Raw genomic sequence first — 6,783 nt, 5'->3', positions numbered from 1 at the left:
ATACAGACGAATTGATAACCTCCTCCTTTTTGAAGTCGGTTGAAAACATCAAGTACCTTAAGAAGTGTATCAAGAAATTTTACATTTACAACCGAGTTAAAAAAAATCGACTGTACTTTTTTATGGTCCCCTATTTAAGAACCATTTTCGAGTTAATTTTTGCATAAATGGCAAACGATCAGCAGATAAATCTAATAGAAAATTACTATACCTGTAGAGTACTGCTCACAGCGAGAGTGCTTGCAGGTGCGGACCAGGGTCTTTAATAAATGTTGGGGGAACCAAATTTTAATGAAACCCTTCACTTCCGATTTACATAAGTTTCCGGTTTGGTAAGAATTAAATTTTAAGAACTGGTTGTATTATTTCTTAGGATGAAATATTAAGGGATATTAGTGAAATTTATTTGTAGTACATATTTTGAAAGTTGATTTTTTATGTATACTTTTTAATGGTATTAAGGAAATGTCATATATTTTACCGCAAGGCAAAACTTAGTATCATTATTTATATATATTTCGGTTTAAAGGGCGAGTGAGCCATTGTAACTACCGACACAACGGGACGTAATTTCTTAGCTCCCAAGGTTTTTGGCGCATTGGCGATATAATTAATATGTGAAATATATTTCCTATAGTACAAATATTCATTTGCTAGTGGTTATCGCTCACCATCAGGTGGTTCATTAGCCCAAGAGCCAGCCAACACATATAAACAAAATCAATAATTTCTCTTTACTACCTTCCTTTATCACTGAAACTACTAAGACCGATATTTTATAGGAAATATTGATGATGCTTCAATCTAAGCTTAGAGGAAATCTTTAACAGTAATTCTTAAAATTCCTCAACCATTACAGGAAACATAATTCTTACAAAATGTGAATAATATTATATTTCATTTCAGTGAATTTTCATTTCTCAATCTTTTAGGGAATTAAAATTCAAAATATATGACAATACATTTTTGAAGTTTCTAGACGAATGTGAAAGTATTTTTGATGCTGAAATTTAAAACAATCGGTGGTTGCGACGATACAATATACTACAGTTTTAGTACGTGAAATTAATTATAATAGTTTTATTTATTTATTTATTTGTAATCAACAGCGTATACAGATTATATTTGTACAGTTTTTTTAAATTACATGAAGACTATGGCCACAAAGATTACAATATAAAGTGTTTAATATAATATATTTAACAAAGTGGATAACAAAAAGAAAGTAGGTCTAAAGAAAGTTGTTGACGTTTGGGACAAGAGAATATTCACAAGTGTATGGGTATTTGTATGTGTGTTTGTGCATGCGTGTGTGTGTTTCTGTGTGTATATGTTTGTGTGTGTGTGCGTGTGGGTGTGTGTGTGTTTTTTTCTATTTGGGACGGTGCTCGTTTGCTTCGTATCATTCATTAAACATAATTTAGTATATTAAAGTTGTTAATTAAATATATTTTCTACAAACGTAATTTTTTGTCTAAAATTAAAAAAAAAAATTATACATTTTATTTTCTATAGTAATAATACGAAAAACCCATCATAGGTTGTGAGTCAGATTCAAATTTAAGTCTCTTTTTTTTTCTTCTGGTAACACACGTTCAAGCGTGTCTTATGTTTCAATTATTCATGTATATTTTTTTAATATCCTGAATTACAATTTAATTTCGTGACTTTCAAATAAATTGGCTCATCTCGAATTTTTATTCAGACGAAGTAATTCAACTTTTTTTCCAATTTTACAAGTTGTTTCTTGTTTCTTTCGATGAATGTTCTTTATTGAATTTTATGAAACAATTTATTGTAAATTCTTTCTTAAAGAATTACATCTTTAGATACAACATTTCAACTTAAATTAGACTTTAGATTTACTATTTAATTAAAAGACCAATAAATGCAACAAAGAAAACTGTTTTGTAAATAAACAATAAATTATATTTTAATCTATACTAATATTATAAATGCGAACGTAGCTCTGTGTCTGTTGCTTTTTCTCAGTTAAACTACTAAGAAGAATATGATGAAATTCAGTACGAAATAGTAACTCGAAGGATCGGGTATATGTATCGTGTTTAAGATGTGAGCGTATCCGAGGTTGGCAACTGCTAAGCTTACAAGACGAACAATTTTGATCCGTCGGCAAAATTCGTAGAACCGATCACATCCGAAGTAAGTACGCTATCCCAAATTATCAATATTTATTTCTCATGTTAATATGATCTTTACACAAACGTAATAACTTTTAATATCATATAACCAATATATTCGTCAATTTGACACGTCGATTTACAAGCACTTGCTTTCACTTGATCTGACGCGAGAATCTATAGCCACGAATAGTCTTGAATGGCGGGATAGGGAGCTATTTCTATTGGTTGTATAAATCAGCAGTAATCTGTTTTATTGAATTTACCAATGCTACATTTAAGTTGTGTCGTACTATAAGAGTCTAAGTAAATAAATAATGTTTTGATTTTTTCTTTTAAAGTAGTTTGTTATTTTCGTAGAATAAGATAATACAACCTGATAAATCTCTAATTTCCAAGACAGAGATGTACTAATCAGGTTTATGGACCAAAGGAATCGTTATTCCCATCGCTGCCGCTTAATTACACGCCACATTTAATTCCGTGGAAATTCTTGCGGGAAAATTATTCGGTGTTTACTCAGAAGCCTGAGCTATGAGGAAACATCGTAAATTTCATTTTTTTCCGATTAACTTTTCCTACGACTTCGTCTGAAATTAATACTTTTCATTTCAGATTTCCCATAACTATTATATAGTATTCGAAGAACGCAATAAAGCTGAATTAGCACGTTTGTTAAATTATTTTTTAATTCTTATTTTAAACATCTTAAATATGTTGCGGACGACGCCAAATCTCGTTAATACCTATCAAACACAAACATAAATATAGTAAACTGTGTCGTTTATGCCTTAATTAAGAATAATTTACATTAGAAATAGTGTTCTTTTTAGTTAAATGAAAGTAATGAATATGAAAAATAAAAAAAACAATTATAATGTTAAGTGATTTTTTACATTATATTTTACATTTTACATTAAAGTCAATCAAAGTAATAATTCAAACTTCATTTCTAATTAAAATAATTTATATCATGAACCTTCAAATAAAAAAACCAAAAAATATATGTGATTAATTTGAGATGACGTCACCGCATAATCTCAATAGCCTTAATGGCTTGCACTAATTTTGGAGCGTTCAAATCAACCAGCATTAAAAGTCCACATTCCCAATACGATGTAAGCGGGTTATAGAGGAGGCACGTACTGTGGTTTAAACTACATAGTTCACCGCATGTAGTTTACTGCTAACACTAGCGTTCATCCAAGAGGAGTACATATCAGGTGCTGATTACCATTAATTTAACCATTTGATTTCATTTGGGAATACATCTATCTAACGGACAAAAATTAATATACATTAATTTTCTCATCATCAGAGTTGCTTTTTCATATGCAGAGTTTAATTAAAATACTTTTAGAGATTTCTGCATATTATATTACTTTTGTATAATACGTATGTCATATTTTTAATGGAAATTATGCTATTCATATTTGAATAGTCTGTCATATACATTGGTGTCGGAAAAAAATTTAAACATTTCTTATGAAACCAAAACACAATCAATCTGAATGGATGAGAATCAAGTTATTTTGTCCCTTATAACATAAATAAAAATTTTAACAAAAAGAAAAACCGACTTCAAACAAAACACTATTTTAAAACAAATGAATATGCACGAAAAAGTAATAAAAATCATTGCGTATTCAACATATTTTGTAGTCTTCCTAAGTTAAATGAAATGAAAAATATTAGACTACTTAAAAGTCGATTAACGATTATATCATGTAGTTATAATTATTGGTATGTTTGGAGCCGGTGTCAGCCACGGTGCCCTTGCCCCAACAATCAAAAGAAAGAAGCGATACGAGCCCCTTGATTGATCCAGTATATTTTGTGTAAAAGGTAATTTGTAAAAAACATATTTGTTAAAGTATTCTCGTATTGTTTTTTGATAGATATACTGTAGGGTTTTATTGGCTGACTTATTATTGTATTAAGATGTAACATTTTATCCCATTTACTGTTGAAACACTTGGAGTAGTGGGGCATAAAGCTTCATTAAAATATAACACCTCCCCTTATTGCTCGACTGATGACAGGAGGGCTGGTTCGTTTCGTCCATTCGTTTTATTCCCAGATGATCGGAATTGCGATTCAATGCGGAAATGCTGCTAGCATCAAGAATCCACCATTCCACATAGTCAAGATTTATACAGTAAATATTTTAAATTAAATTCATTTGTATATATTTAAGAACTAAATATTAATAATTCTTATGTGAATGAACTATCATACAAAATAAACTAATTAGTTTTTATTAATAATGTTAAATCTTTATTCATTAATGAAAATTGTGCACAAGATCTTTTTCATTTAAATAAAAGTCACGTATGCCATACGCAAAATCGTAATTAAATGATATGACGTCACAAATTTTGATAACCAGTTAAATCCAGTTTATAAGTTCCTTTGTCTTTAGTGTGTACAAAATAAACGAGTTGAGTGCAGACAAGGCACGTCGCACGTTCCCGCGAAGCATTAACCGCATGTGGTCTGATCGTAAAATATTTTCGTCGTACACTTTGTCAAACAAAAGAACCTTACAAAATAAAATCGTAGGTCGTTTAACATGACTATATTAATCTTTCAAAATTAAATCGGATTAAGACTAATTACTTCGTTTTAAGGTTCTTAATTTAAGCCCGAAAATCGAGTAAGCATATATTCGTTTGTTTACATATATCAAATTCTAAGACGTTAATGTGATGTATTTGTTGAAGGATAAATCTAAAGTTTATTTTGTCGGTAACAAATAATCAAATTCGACGGTCTTAGGATACAAGAGGACACACAAATAGTATGTTAATGACTATTAAAGACTCTTCTCTTCTTCTTCAAAAACATAATAAGTTATCGCTTTATTATGTTAATAATTTGTTTTTGTTTTTAAATAATACAAGATTTAAAAATACTTAGATATATGTTTACAGATAGATCTGATTATTAGGATAATCTTAATAGCCCCCGCATATCAACTAGATGTGTGAAATTCCAAAAACGCGTGACATTTAGGACATTTTCTGTATCGCACAACCTGTGGTTTAAACACTTTCGCCGGCGGTTTTCCAAACCGATACAACTTGGGAACCTTCAAGAAAAGAGTGTACTTATTCCTTAAAGGACGGCAGCGTACCTGCAAGCCTCCCGGTCTTGCAGATATCTATGTGGTAATCTTCCATCAGGTGAGCCTGCTGCTCGTTTAACTTTGTAACAAAAAAAAAATAATAATATAACGCGTCTTTTACGATTTACAGGTTTTTAGAAAATATGGCTACAATACCGTTAATACTTTTATGTGCATGAAATTAATCTTTGATATATAAGTATGTATGAAAAATAAGTAAAGTTAAAACCTTATGAGATTAACTTACAAGCTGACCACGATACGACAGCTTATTAAAAATTATTTAAATTTATTCGGTACGTTAAAGTATGTTTACGTCTGAGACATGATTAAAATCAATATTGAGTTAACTAACTTTTAATTAATCGAACCTCGTGACTGTTCCACGACCTCAATCAACGACTTTATTATAATTATTATTAGTGGTATAAATAATTTTTTGATCAACTTTTGATCAAGTTCAGACGATTATAATTATTTATTTCAATAAGGTGAATCAAATACATTAAGATATAGGTTGCCAGCCAAATCATATGTCACATTTAAAATAAGCTATGTATTTACTTGGTGGTAGTGCTTTGTGCAAGTCCGTCTAGGTAGGTACCACCCTCATCAGTTATTCTACCGCCAAATAATAGTACTCAGTATTGATATGTTCCGGTTTGAAGGGTGAGTGAGCCATTGTAACTACAGGCACAAGGGACATTACATCTTATTTCCCAAGGTTGGTGTCACATTGACGATGTAAGGAATACTTAATATTTCTTGCAGAGTCATTTTCTATGGGTGATGGTGACCACTCACCATCAGGTGGCCCATATGCTCGTCCGCCAACCTATACCATAAAAAAGTAAGTAAGCTCCTTTATCTTTGATTGCAATGAGTGGTTGCAAAACCCGAATATTAGAATCTGTATTCTTTAAATTATAAATATAAAACAGAAGATAGTATAGATTTAATCACCTGCGAAGTGCCCCTCGGAGTTAAATATCTTCGATTAATCATCAAAAAGCTGTATGAAATTATTTGTAACACAAGTTTCACTTGGCAGTCAGAGTAGCTCTGAATCAGCATCTGCTGCTCTCTCATATATTTTAGCGCCAAACAAATACTTATAATTATTATGATCTGGTTTAAAGAGTCAGTGAGCCACTGTTACATAACATCTTATTTTTTATTTATTTATTTATTTATAAACACTTTATTGCACACAAAAGACAAAAGATACAGTGTACATAACATTACAAGAAACATATAACAAAAAGAGAAGCGTGCAAAGGCGGTCTTATTGCTTAAAGCAAGCATCTTAGTTACCAAGGTTGGTGGAACATTGATTATCTTAGAGATGATTAAAACTTCATACTCCGTAAATGTCTATGTAGTGGTGACCACTTACCGTCACGTGGTACATCTGTAAGTCCGCCTACAGATACAGATATAAAGTTTGTTCTTTGATCTTTGCTATCTGAATGTGAGTTGAAATGGGATACCATTTGCATGGCAAATTATGCTTTT

This window comes from Vanessa cardui, chromosome 14, assembly GCF_905220365.1.
Source record: "Vanessa cardui chromosome 14, ilVanCard2.1, whole genome shotgun sequence".
NCBI classification, from domain to species: Eukaryota; Metazoa; Arthropoda; class Insecta; order Lepidoptera; family Nymphalidae; genus Vanessa; species Vanessa cardui.
Note: the sequence above shows the minus strand (reverse complement) of the source record.